We start from the raw sequence: 14,887 nt of genomic DNA, 5'->3' as shown, positions 1-14,887 counted from the left end.
ATGAATTGTTTTGTTGACTGCGGCATATTGTTCACTGTAGCAGCACCGTAGCTCCACTGTAGCAGCCTAGGGCCCTAGGCTTGGTCAAATCCTGCGTCCGCCCCTGCACACGTGTGACACTTATCATGATCCTTTTTTTATGTATGTACACAAGGGGCCCTATTGCAAACACACAAAATAGATGTTTCTACAATAGTAATGTTCTATAGGAGTTCTAATAAAGTATATATTCATTAGTGACGCTTACATGAATTTGAAACACGGGTATACAAATAAATTTTGACAAAGAGAACTCTCTAGAGTATATAAGCTTAAGTCCAACAAGAGTCGGCCTAGCCTTGGGCGGGCTCTGTTGATGGCTCAGTCTTGGTTATCAAATATTTTGCATCTCCCGAGCATCGCATGAGTGGTCTCGCGCAAGTACGAATCTTAACCCACGACTCGCAGGTCTTCACTCTAGGCCTAGGAAAACAAACCCAAAGATGTGTATATCTATAATTCACTATAAATTCAAAAGTATATAAGCCTGGGCCCAAGGAGAGGATTAGCCCAGCCAGAGGTTTTCTCTAGGGTCGGTTCCGATCATTGTGCCTTTTGCCGATACAATAATCTAAATGTACTATCTAGGTGAGGTAACAAGGGATCGACAGCAATAGATAACTTTCAGAAAAATTAAGACTTACATCATCAAATCCTCTCCATGGTGTTCATCAAGAACCAATTCCAAAGGGCCCGGTGGCTTCTTTCTTTCTGGATCTCAGCTCATTCTTTCTAGATCTTTGATCTTGCTGCGAGACATGCCATCACCCATGCTACTTGAATTAGAGAGTATAATGATTGATTGAAAGAACAATTGGTGAAACAAGGGCAACGATATGACCTATATCGAGATTTCAACTGGAGGTTATCATGGATGGTGCCAAATTCTAGAATGATATTTGGAATGGAGGTGCAATGCCTCCGAATGATATGAGTTATCGCATTGTAGAGGTGCCATGGGCTAGCTATCTATTGAAAATAATCTCAAGCTGAACAGTGTATATTACAGGATATGGCTTGGGTGGATGGGGTCAATTGGAGGTTGTGGCGGCCGTAAATAATTAGGTTAGCAGAAGCCTATGAAGGACATGGGTCATTTGCGATGCAGAAGTGCCAAGAATCTCAAGATGGTAGAGATATATATATACCACGGAAGACGGGGTTGGGTGGGGTTGAGGCCGCCCGGGAAGGTGGCGGCCGCAGAAAATTAGGTTAAAGAAATAATATTTAGGAAAGGAAACTAGAGCGTATAAGGTATTGAATTGTAGCAAACCAGCTAAACCATAGTTGGGCCATGGAATTTGTAATCATGGGCCATTATGTAAGCGGCCTGCTACGCGTCGGCCGGTGGATGTTTTTAAAAATCCGTTGGGTACGGAGCCGTCGAATCTTACAGGATCTTGTGACCGAGCATCGTCCTCACTTTTGCAACAGAACTCGTGTTGCGAGAACCCTTTTGCAACAAATGTCTTATTGCAAAAATATGTACAACAAAGGTTGCATTGTAGTTTTCTTTTTGCAATAGTGGTCGTGTTGCAGAAATTTTTAGAGGATTTTTTATAACATAAGTCTATTTATCGATTCTTTTGTAACAGAAGTATTGTTGCAGATTTGTTTTTGCAACATAGGTCTTATTGCATAAACATCACCCTGTGGCGTAGGCGCGCAGCAGATGCAAAAACTGATGTGAACGTGTGGTTGGATCAGATGAGATCCAGCGGCTGCGTGGGTGGCAGAACGCTCCGCATGATCGGTCGATTGAACAGAATGATTTCCCATCACGTAAGTCTATGTTATACTTTTGTAATTTAGGCTAATAAGTTAGTGTTCTCGTGAGTAACAATTGGCCCAGCCCAAACAATGTTGCTTATATAGCTAACTGATCATGTCGGCACGCGTTGTTGTGCCAGTTGATTATTGATATAAAATGGTAGGAATTTTTGCAAGTATTTGAAGAAGTGAAAGATTATATAGGATATGAAGACGAAGAAATTGTCATCACTTATAAGGGGCCAAAAGAGGAACCTCCTCCTCCTAAACTTGATCTTACGGATCCTTGCCCTATTAAATTTAGCCCTTTTGATTACTTTTGCTTAACCCAAAGGAACCTTGATGCTGAAAGAAGGGATTATGAGATGAGCATGGATGATCTCCCTCATTTTTATTACAATACTTGAAACTATGCCTAGAAGAATGACAAGCGTGACCAAAGGTCAGTTTGGCTTCATGCCTGGGAGGTCGACCATGGAAACCATTTTCTTGGTACGACAACTTATGAAGAGATACAGGGAGCAAAAGAAGGACTTGAATATGGTGTTCATTGACTTGGAGGAAGCCTATGATAAGATACCGCAGAATGTCATGTGGTGGGCCTTGGAGAAACACAAAGTCCCAGAAAAGTACATTACCCTCATCAAGGACATGTACGATAATGTTGTGACAAGTGTTCGAACAAGTGATGTCGACACTGATGACTTCCCGATTAAGATAGGACTGTATCAAGGGTTAACTTTGAGCCCTTATCTTTTTGCCTTGGTGATGGATGAGATCACAAAAAGGGATATACAAGGAGATATCCCATGGTGTATGCTCTTTGCGGATGATGTGGTGCTAGTTGATGATAGTCAGACGGGGGTAAATAAGATGTTAGAGTTATGGAGACAAACCTTGGAAACGAAAGGGTTTAGGCTAATTAGAAGTAAAACCGAGTACATGATGTGTGGTTTCAGTACTACTAGGTGTGAGGAGGAGGAGGTTAGCCTTGATGGGCAGGTGGTGCCTTGGAAGGACATCTTTGGATATTTGGGGTCAATGCTGCAGGAGGATGGGGGTATTGATGAAAATGTGAACCATCGAATCAAAGCTGGATGGATGAAGTGGCGCCAAGTGTCTCTCATTCTTTGTGACAAGAGAGTGCCACAAAAGCTAAAAGGCAAGTTCTACAGGATGACGGCTGGACTCGCGATGTTGTATGGCACTGTGAAGAAATATGCCCTAGAGGCAATAATAAAGTTGTTATTTATATTTCCTTATATCATGATAAATGTTTATTATTCATGCTAGAATTTTATTAACCGGAAACTTAGTACATGTGTGAATACATAGACAAACAGACTGTCACTAGTATGCCTCTACTTGACTAGCTCGTTATTCAAAGATGATTAAGTTTCCTAGCCATAGACATGAGTTGTCATTTGATGAATGGGATCACATAATTAGAGAATGATGTGATTGACTTGACCCATCCGTTAGCTTAGCACTATGATTGTTTAGTTTATTGCTATTGCTTTCTTCATAACTTATACATGTTCCTATGACTATGAGATTATGCAACTCCCGAATACCAGAGGAACACTTAGTGTGCTATCAAACATCACAACGTAACTGGGTGATTATAAAGATGCTCTACAGGTGTCTCTGATGGTGTTTGTTGAGTTGGCATAGATCATGATTAGGATTTGTCACTCCGATTGTCGGAGAGGTATCTCTGGGCCCTCTCGGTAATGCACATCACTATAAGCCTTGCAAGCAATGTGACTAATGAGTTAGTTGCGGGATGATGCATTACGGAATGAGTAAAGAGACTTGCCGGTAACGAGATTGAACTAGGTATGATGATACCGATGATCGAATCTCGGGCAAGTAACATACCGATGACAAAGGGAACAACATATGTTGTTATACGGTTTGACCGATAAATATCTTCATAGAATATGTAGGAACCAATATGAGCATCCAGGTTCCGCTATTGGTTATTGACTGGAGATGAGTCTCGGTCATGTCTACATAGTTCTCGAACCCATAGGGTTCGCACGCTTAACGTTCGATGACAATCGGTATTATGAGTTTATGTGCTTTGATGTACCGAAGGTAGTTCGGAGTCCAGTATGAGATCATGGAAATGATGAGGAGTCTCGAAATGGTCGAGACATGAAGATTGATATATTGGATGACTATATTCGGACACCGGAATGGTTCTGAGGTGTATCGAGTATTTTCCGGAGTACCGGGGGGTTACCGGAACCCCCCGGGGAGTTAATGGGCCTTGATGGGCCATGGTGGAAGAGAGGAGGACGCAGCCAGGTGTGGTGCATGCCCCCCCTAGGCCCAACCTGAATTGGGATAGGGTTTGGGGGGCCGCCCCTCCCCCCCTTTCCTTCTCTCCCTCTTCCCTTCCTTCCCCCTCCTAGTTGGACTAGGAAAGGGGGGAACCTACTCCTAGTAGGATTAGGAATCCCCCCTTGGGGCGCGCCCTAGGAGGCCGGCCCTCCCCCTACTCCACTCCTTTATATACGGGGGAGGGGGCACCCCATAGACACACAAGTTTATCTTAGCCGTGTGCGGTGCCCCCCTCCACAGATTTCCACCTCGATCATATTGTCTTAGTGCTTAGGCGAAGCCCTGCGTCGGTAACTTCGTCATCACCGTCAACACGTCATCGTGCTGACGAAACTCTCCCTCGGCCTCAGCTGGATCTAGAGTTCGAGGGACGTCATCAAGTTGAACGTGTGTAGATCGCGGAGGTGTCGTGCGTTCGGTACTTGATCGGTTGGATCGCGAAGACGTTCGACTACATCAATCGCTTTACTTAACGCTTCCGCTTTCGGTCTACGAGGGTACGTGGACACACTCTCCCCTCTCGTTACTATGCATCCCTAGATAGATCTTGCGTTATCGTAGGAATTTTTTTGAAATATTGCGTTCCCCAACATTGGTATCAGAGCCAGGTCTATGCGTAGATGTTATATGCACAAGTAGACCACAAAGGAGTTGTAGGCATGGGTATATACATATTGCTTGTTGTCACTAGTTGTTTCTTGATTTGGCGGTATTGTTGGATGAAGCGGCCCGGACCGACATTACATGACCGCGTTCATGAGACTGGTTCTACCGACGTGTTTTGCACATAGGTGGCTGACGGGTGTCAGTTTCTCCAAGTTTAGTTGAATCGGATTTAATGAACGGGGTTCTTTCTGAAGATCAAAAAGCAATCACTATACCCCCATTGTGGTTTTTGATGCGTAGGTAAGAACGGTTCTTGCTAAGCCCGTAGCAGCCACGTAAAACTTGCAACAACAAAGTAGAGGACGTCTAACTTGTTTTTGAAGGGCATGTTGTGATGTGATATGGTCAAGACATGATTATATAAATTGTTGTATGAGATGACCATGTTTTGTAACACAATTATCGGCAACTGGCAGGAGCCATATGGTTGTCGCTTTATTGTAAGAAATGCAATCGACATGTGATAACCCACAAGTATAGGGGATTACAATAGTTTTCGAGGGTAGAGTATTCAACCCAAATTTACTGACTCGACACAAGGGGAGCCAAAGAATATTCTCAAGTATTAGCAGTTGAGTTGTCAATTCAACCACACCTAGAAACTTAATATCTGCAGCAAAGTATTTAGTAGCAAAGTAATATGATAGTAGTGGTAGCGGTAGCAAAAGGTAACGGTAGCAAAAGTAATGTTTTTGGTATTTTGTAGTGATGATAGCAATAGCAACGGAAAAGTAAATAAGCGAAGAACAATATGTGGAAACCTCGTAGGTAATGGATCAGTAATGGAGAATTATGCCGGATGCGGTTCATCATGTAACAGTCATAACCTAGGGTGACATAGAACTAGCTCCAGTTCATTGATATAATGTAGGCATGTATTCCAAATATAGTCATACGTGCTTATGGAAAAGAACTTGCATGACATCTTTTGTCCTACCCTCCCGTGCCAGCGGGGTCCTTACGGAAACTGAGGGATATTAAGGCATCCTTTTAATAGAGTACCGGAACAAAGCATTAACACATAGTGAATACATGAACTCCTCAAACTACGATCATCACCGGTAAGTATCCTGATTATTGTCACTTCGGGGTTAACGGATCATAACACATAATAGGTGACTATAGACTTGGAAGATAGGATCAAGAACTCTCATATATTGATGAAAACATAATAGGTTCAGATCTAAAATCATGGCACTCGGGCCCTAGTGACAAGCATTAAGCATAGCAAAGTCATAGCAACATCAATCTCAGAACATAGTGGATACTAGGGATCAAACCCTAACAAAACTAACTCGATTACATGATAGATCCCATCCAACCCATCACCGTCTAGAAAGCCTACGATGGAATTACTCACGCACGGCGGTGAGCATCATGAAATTGGTGATGGAGGATGATTGATGATGACGATGGCGACGGATTCCCCTCTCCGGAGCCCCGAACGGACTCCAGATCAGCCCTCCTGAGAGGTTTTAGGGCTTGGCGGCGGCTTCATATCGTAAAACGCGATGATTTCTTCTCTCTGATTTTTTTTCTCCTCGAAACCAAATATATAGAGTTGGACTTGAGGTCAGAGGAGCTCTAGGGGGGCCCATGAGGTAGGGGGGCGCACCATAGGGGGGCAGGCACGCCTCCCACCCTCGTGGACAGGTGGTGGGCCCCTGGCCTTCATCTTTTGCAAGGATTTTTTATATTTTCCGAAAAGGTGTTCCGTGAAGTTTCAGGTCATTCCGAGAACTTTTGTTTCTGCACATAAATAACACCATGGTAATTCTGCTGAAAACAGCGTCAGTCTGGGTTAGTTCCATTCAAATCATGCAAGTTAGAGTCCAAAGCAAGGGCAAAAGTGTTTGGAAAAGTAGATACGACGGAGACGTATCAACTCCCCCAAGCTTAAACCTTTGCTTGTCCTCAAGCAATTCAGTTGACAAATTGAAAGTGATAAAGAAAAACTTTTACAAACTCTGTTTGATCTTGTTGTTGTAAATATGTAAAGCTAGCATTCAAGTTTTCAGCAAAGATTATAACTAACCACATTCACAATAACGCTTAGGTTTCAAGTTTACTCATATCAATGGCATAATCAACTAGCGAGCAATAATAATAAATCTCGGATGACAACACTTTCTCAAAACAATCGTAATATGATATAACAAGATGGCATCTCGCTAGCCCTTTCTGAGACCGCAAAACATAAATGCAGGGCACCTTTAAAGATCAAGGACCGACTAGACATTGTAATTCATGGTAAAATAGATCCAGTCAAGTCATACTCAATGTAAACTAACAATAATGAATGCAAATGACAGCAGTGCTCTCCAACTGGTGCTTTTTAATAAGAGGATGATGACTCAGCATAAAATAAATAGATAGGCCCTTCGCAGAGGGAAGCAGGGATTTGTAGAGGTGCCAGAGCTCGGTTTTGAAATAGAGGTGAATAATATTTTGAGCGATATACTTTCATTGTCAACATAACAACCAAGAGATGGCGATATCTTCCATGCTACACACATTATAGGCGGTTCCCAAACAGAATGGTAAAGTTTATACTCCCCCTTCCACCAACAAGCATAAATCATGGCTTGCTCGAAACAACGAGTGCCTCCAACTAACAAGAGTCCTAGGGGGAGTTTTGTTTGCAATTATTTTGATTTAGTTTGCATAAAGCATGGGACTGGGCATCCCGGTGACCGGCCACTTTCTCGTGAGTGAGGAGTGGAGTCCACTCCTCTTGAGAATAACCCGCCTAACATGGAAGATACGGACAGCCCTAGTTGATAAGTGAGCTATTCAAGCATACAAAACAGGATATTTATTTGAAGGTTTAGAGTTTGGCATATACAAATTTACTTGGAACGGCAGGTAGATACCGTATATAGGTAGGTATGGTGGACTCATATGGAATAACTTTGGGGTTTATGGAGTTGGATGCACAAGCAGTATCCCCGCTTAGTACAGGTGAAGGCTAGCAAAAGACTGGGAAGCGACCAGCTAGAGAGCAACAACAGTCATGAACATGCATTAAAATTAATCAACACCAAATGCAAGCATGAGTAGGATATAATCCATCATGAACATAAATATCGTGAAGGCTATATTGATTTTGTTTCAACTACATGCGTGAACATGCGCCAAGTCAAGTCACTTAAATCATCTAGGGGAGGATACCACCCTATCATACCACATCATAACCATTTTAATAGCATGTTGGCATGCAAGGTAAACCATTACAACTCATAGTTAATCAAGCATGGCACAAGAAACTATGATCTCTAGTTGTCATTGCAAACATGTTTATTCATAATAGGCTGAATCAGGAACGATGAACTAATCATATTTACAAAAACAAAAGAGGTCGAGTTCATACCAGCTTTTCTCATCTCAGTCAGTCCATCATATATCGTCATAATTGCCTTTCACTTGCACGGCCGAACGATGTGAATAATAATAATAGTGCGCGTGCATTGGACTAAGCTGGAATCTGCAAGCATTCAATAAACAGGAGAAGACAAGGCAATATGAGATTTTTTGTCAGATCAACAATAATGCAAATAAGAGTCACTTCAACAATTTAATCATGGTCTTCTCCTATCGACCCCCAAAGAAAAGAAAAGAAATAAAACTATTTACACGAGAAAGTTCCCAACAAGAAAAAGAAGAACAGGAAATCTTTTTGGGTTTTCTTTCTAATTACTACTACAAGCATGGAAACTAAACTAATTAAAAGCTATAACTAATTTTTTTTGGTTTTGCTTAAGGTTTATTAAACACACAAGAAGAAAGCATAAAAAGTGTAACATCCCAAATTTTCAATTTGGAATGTTATACATTAGATCATCATGCATATCATATTTTATTTTTGCTTTTGGTTTTGATCCTAGAAAATCCTAAGCAACTCAAGGACCCACGGAGAGAGTTGGGGATTTTGTTATTTACATATTTGAGTTTTCTCAAATTTTGTAAACTGGATCATTTGATTTTATTTATTTTATCATCAATTATTTCTATTACAAAAATATGAGAGAGTGAATAAAATGACTTTCCCAAAATATAGAAATATTGAGGATTTAATAAAAAAATCAAATAAGATTTATTTCGGAGTTTTTCGGTATTTTTTATTTGAATTTAGGAAAAATGCGCGTTTTTCAAAATTTCATTTAGGGCCAAAATAAATGTTCACTTTATCGGGCTTGATTCTAGAAATCCAGGAAAATTTATTTCAGGAATTTTGGAGTCCGTTTAGTATTTCTTTTTATTTTTTTTCCGAGCGTAATTATTTAAAAAAAAAGAGCGGAACCGACTATGGGCCGTACTCGGCCAGGACTCCCCTGGCCGGGGCCTTTATAAGCTGGGGCAAGCCAGCCCAAAGGCCAGCCGCCCCGAAACCCTAGGCCCAGCCGCCGCCAGCCCAGCCGCCGCCAGCCACCGCCGCCAGCCGCCGCCGCCGCCGATCCGCTGGAGCCACGCTTCGCCCGAGGTTCGCCGCCCTCAAAATCCATGCCGTTTTTTTAGGAAATAAAAGTTCCGTTCGTCGTTTTTCTTTTTCGTCGGATTTTTCCGCGGTTATTTTCTGATCGCGATTTCTGATTCGATTTTCGTTTTAGTATAAGTTTTCGCTCGTTTATCGGAATCAGGCGATTCAAGCGCCTGGAGTTTCGTCTCGAAACCCTCTTTCTGAATAATCAACTTGAATAAGTTTTTGCTACTGTAAAATTTGACTTAGATCCAGATTACTAGAACGAAGTTGTTTTCTTTCGCCGTTTGATTTCTTTTGCTTCGTTCGATTTGGTTCTTTTTGCAAACCAGGGTTCTTAAGTTGAACTTTCTGGTTAGATCTTCTATTTGAGTTTTACCTGTGCATTAGATGAGTACTTATTGTATGCTTGTTTGTTTGTCTGCGATAGAATACCCGGAGTGCGCCGCCTGTTACTTTGAATCTCTAGGTTTCGCGGATCATCAGCAAGGCAAGTAACACTTTGATCATACCTTTTCTACAACCCAGTTTTATTGCATTAGATCAATCCTCACACCTTGCATGATTAGGATCTAATTAAATTGTGGGATGGGAAGTAGATGAGGTAGTACCTATTACTTGTTTATTATCAAACCTTTGGGAGTTATTTTCTACGTTTGCTTATTATGCCATGCTATGCTAGTAGACGTGGATTGGGTGAGTGATATCCATGACAGATGTGAGATGGTTAATTAATGGTTTATCTAAGGTGGAAACTTAAACACACATCTGGGTGGATTGAGGCACCTGGGTATTCCAGGACTTGCCTGTTTTTCTTTTGGACCGCCACCCAGGCTCAAAGGGATCATGAGATTATTCATACTAGAAACTTCCGTGTGCAGCCACAAGCCATTATGGGCTCTGGCATAGTTGATTAAGTCGTGTGAACTCTTACAGGGTAGGCTAGCAGATGTAGGGGATATAGGTGGTACGGTCTACCCAATCGTAAGGTGCTAGCGCTTCTGAAAGACTATGTCTCGGTCATCCGTTTCTCAAACACCATGTAGTGCGAGAAATCCAACGGAGGCGATCGAGTCTTGTGGGAAAAAGTGCGCAAACCTCTGAAGAGTGTAACAAACTAATCATGGTTAGCCGTGTCCCCGGTTATGGACATCTTGAGTATCTAGTACCTGGATTATCATGTGAATCCCAACATGTTACTCTAAAGTAAATTTTGTTGGGTTTAATGATGTTACTTTAATTGGGATTGAGAATGCTGTCAACCATTCTCAATGTTTAACAACCACCATGATAGTAATTAAATTTATTCCTTTGAAGTAGGGAAAAATTGGCTTTACGCAAAAACTGTAACCATAGAGCTTTCCACCAGCCAAATATGCATATAGTATAGCTGTTGCATTCCATTACTCTCTATGTGTTACCTTGCCAGCATATTCCATGTGCTGACCCGTTTTCGGGCTGCAACGTTAATGTTGCAGACTTTTCAGGCGACGATTAAGGAGTTTTTAGGTCGTGGTTCTATACTCAGTGATGCCGTTGGAGTTGATGGACTCACTTATCTTCCAAGCCTTCCGCTGTTATCGTTATTAGATGGCCTTAAGCCATATTTATTGTAATAAGTTCTCTTTGTAGGCACTCGATGTAATAAGTGTGTGATTGCTACTCTACTATAAATCCTTCGAGTACTGTGTGGTGTCAGCATTACTGATCCAGGGATGACACCGAAGCACAGAGATCAGACTATTTGAGGTCTGGTCGCTACAGATATGGTATCAGAGCACACACTGACTGTAGGACACGACCACTAAGCTAAAGACCTAGATCACTAATCACTCTCTTCTCTTCTGACCTCTCATCTTTTCTACTCTTTAGGATGGCGGATGCAAGGAACAAGTTCACCCAACCAAATGAAGATACACCCTTTGGACGCCACTTGAAGGAAGTCACTAGATACCTGAACATAGGAATACCAAGCTTCACGGGAACCTACAATGCCACTTTACCTGAAGAAGAGCGCTGGATGATTCAAGTTCAAGTTCCAGGAAGGACGTTCATGCCAGTCACTGAGCCCATAGAGTTTTCTTTTGATGCACCAACTTGGAGTCTAGGAAAGAGTATGGCAGCTCACATTGCCATGGGACGCATTGGAGAAGTCTACCGTAAGGATCTCAAGGATACTATCTACCAGTTTTGTGGGCATCGAGATGAACACTGGGAGATGATCAGCACCAGGAAAGATAGATCAATTGCAGCTTTTATCCAGGAGTTAAATCAGCACATTCGACGACGGGAGAATCAGATGTGCACCGACATGATAGATCTGAAGAAGGCTAAGACTAGAATCAAGGAACTAGAGGAAGAACTCAAGGCTACACGCGAAAATTATGAAGAAGAAATTGAAGTATTGGTGGATAAGAATGCCAACCTAACTATGAAGCTAGCAGTATTTATGGGAGGCCCTATGCCCATAGATGAAGACGAAGAACCCAAGAAGATTAGCCCGGAAGACTACATCATCATCGACGGCACCGACTCAGAAACAGATAGTAGCGATGATGACTATGTTGATGAAGCTGGAGCCGATACCATGGAGTCTACAACCGTAGAATATTTCTAGTAGACCACCTCATCAGTAGTAGTAGTCCACCATGTAAATATAGTAGTCCGAGCACTTTGCGATAGTTAGATCGATTGTATGCCTTTGTTTGATTGAATGAAGTGAATTGTTTGCTTTGCCTCATGTGCATATGGGTAGTGTTTTCTCTTTAGACCCCCTCTATTCTTATATCTCATCTTTTCTAAACCCTCAGATGCCTCCGAGACGTGACCCCGGATTTGCCTTTCCACCAGAGCTCACCCAGTTGATCCAGCAGCAGAACACCTTGATGCAGTTGCTAGTTCAGAATCAGAATCAGGGGAACAACAACAACCACCACCACCACCACCTGTTGACCACTTAGCCCATTTTCTTAGGCTGAATCCGCCGGTGTTTTCCAGTAGCACCGAGCTGATAGTAGCAGATGATTGGCTCCGCAAGACAGCTAGGGGGTTGACCACAGCAGGATGCACAGATGCGGAGAAGGTGAAGTTTGCCGCACATCAGTTAGAAGGACCCGCAGCATCCTGGTGGGAGAATTTCACAGCCACCTTCCCAGTCGACACTGTCACATGGGACCAGTTTCAGCAGGCTTTCCATACTACCCATGTTTCAGCAGGAGCAATGGCCATGAAGAAGCGTGAGTTTCATAACTTGCGCCAAGGAGGACGGATAGTTGGTCAGTATGTGGAGGAGTTTAGTAAGCTAGCACGTTATGCCCCAGATGACGTTGCTACGGATGCAGCTAAGCAGGAGAAATTCCTGGAAGGACTGAATGATGAGTTGAGTATGCAGTTGATGGTAGCCACCTTTAACAACTACCAGGAGTTGGTAGACCGTGCTCTTATGATTGAAGGGAAGCATCAGCAAATTGAGAACCGCAAGAGGAAGTATGGACAAGGAAAGTATAATTCAGGAGCTCAGAGAAGCCACGTTTTACCCCTAGACCGGGAGGACATTTTTAGCATACCCATGGAGTAGGTAGCTCGCACAATCACAATGGCACCAAGAATGGTAATGGGAATGGAGGAAGCAATGGCTAGAACCGCAGCACCCCATCAACCCCAGCCAAGAGAGATCCGAGTCAAGTCACCTGTTTCAAGTGTTCCAAGACCGGACATTATGCCAATGAATGTCCTGAAGGCCAAAACGGCAATGGAAGCTCTGGAAAGAAGCCGAACCCTTTCAACAGGGGACAGGTGAACCACGTTAATGTGGAGGAGGTTGAAGCTCAGCCCGATGCAGTAATAGGTAAGTTTTTGGTTAAGTCATTTACTGCACTCGTTCTTTTTGATACTGGTGCATCGCATTCATACATCTCAAGGGGATTTGTGGATAAGTATAACCTACCAACCCAAGCCCTTAGGTCACCCATGTTAGTAACCTCGCCAGGAGCAGAGTATGTGGCTAGTCTATGGTGTGATCGGTTACCATTAAGGATTGGTAACTATGTTTTTCCCTCAGACCTAGTAGTATTGGAATCTCAAGGATTGGATGTGATATTAGGCATGGATTGGTTATCAAAGTATGAAGGGAATATTGAGTGTGCTAGTAAGACAATTTTTCTCACAACGCCAGAAGGAAGAAGGATCAAGTATGTATCCCGACATGCGCCAAACAGGACACAAGTAAATTCCTTAACAGGAGTTGTGCAGGAGGAAGTACCAGTGGTAAGGGATTTCCCTGATGTATTTCCAGAAGAGTTGCCAGGCATGCCACCAGATAGAGATATTGAGTTTTTGATTGAGCTTTTGCCAGGCACTGGGCCAATATCGAAGAGACCATATTGGATGCCAGCAAAAGATTTGGTGGAAATTAAGAAGCAGATTAAGGAGTTACTGGATAAAGGTTACATTCGCCCAAGTTCTTCGCCTTGGGGATCGCCAGTACTTCTAGTGGAGAAGAAGGATGGATCGTTAAGGATGGTTGTTGATTATCGAGGATTGAACGAAGTAACGATCAAGAACAAGTACCCACTACCAATGATCAACGATCTGTTTGATCGATTGCAAGGAACTAAAGTGTTTTCCAAGATCGATTTGCGATCAGGATACCACTAGTTGAAGATTCGAGAACAGGATATTCTGAAGACAGCTTTTACCACCAGGTATGGGTTGTATGAGTATACCGTTATATCATTTGGTCTGACTAACGCGCCTGCCTATTTTATGAACATGATGAACAAAGTGTTTATGGAGTTTTTGGATAAGTTCGTCGTAGTGTTCATTGATGATATCCTGGTATATTCGAAGAATGAAGAGGAGCATAAGGAGCATTTGCGTTTGGTACTTGGAAAGCTCAGAGAACATCAATTATATGCCAAGTTCAGCAAATGTGAGTTTTGGTTGAAGGAGGTAGGATTCCTTGGACACGTTATATCCGGAGAAGGTATAGCAGTAGATCCCACTAAAGTTGATACCGTGACCAAGTGGGAAGCCCCAACTACCGTTGGAGAGATCCGGAGTTTTCTTGGACTCGCAGGATACTACCGGAGGTTTATTGAGAATTTCTCAAAGATTGCGAAGCCTATGACAGAGTTGTTGAAGAAGGATACTAAGTTCAAATGGACTGAGGAGTGTGAGGCTAGTTTCCAGGAATTGAAGAAACGTTTGGTTACCTCACCAGTGTTGATTTTGCCAGATCAAACCAAGGATTATGAGGTGTATTGCGACGCTTCACGTCGAGGACTTGGAGCAGTGCTTATGCAGGATGGAAGAGTTGTTTCGTATGCTTCACGACAACTGAAGCCTCACGAATTGAATTATGCCACGCATGATTTGGAGTTAGCAGCCGTAGTGCATGCCTTGAAGACATGGAGACATTTCCTCATTGGAAATCATTGTGAGGTGTACACGGATCATAAGAGTTTGAAGTACATTTTCACGCAAAAGGAGTTGAACCTCAGACAAAGGAGATGGTTGGAGCTCATCAAGGATTATGATATAAAATTGCATTATCATCCCGGGAAGGCTAATGTAGTAGCTGATGCA

The sequence above is a fragment of the Triticum dicoccoides genome, chromosome 1A (genome assembly GCF_002162155.2).
Source record: "Triticum dicoccoides isolate Atlit2015 ecotype Zavitan chromosome 1A, WEW_v2.0, whole genome shotgun sequence".
Lineage (NCBI taxonomy): Eukaryota > Viridiplantae > Streptophyta > Magnoliopsida > Poales > Poaceae > Triticum > Triticum dicoccoides.
This window is presented reverse-complemented; position numbering follows the sequence as displayed.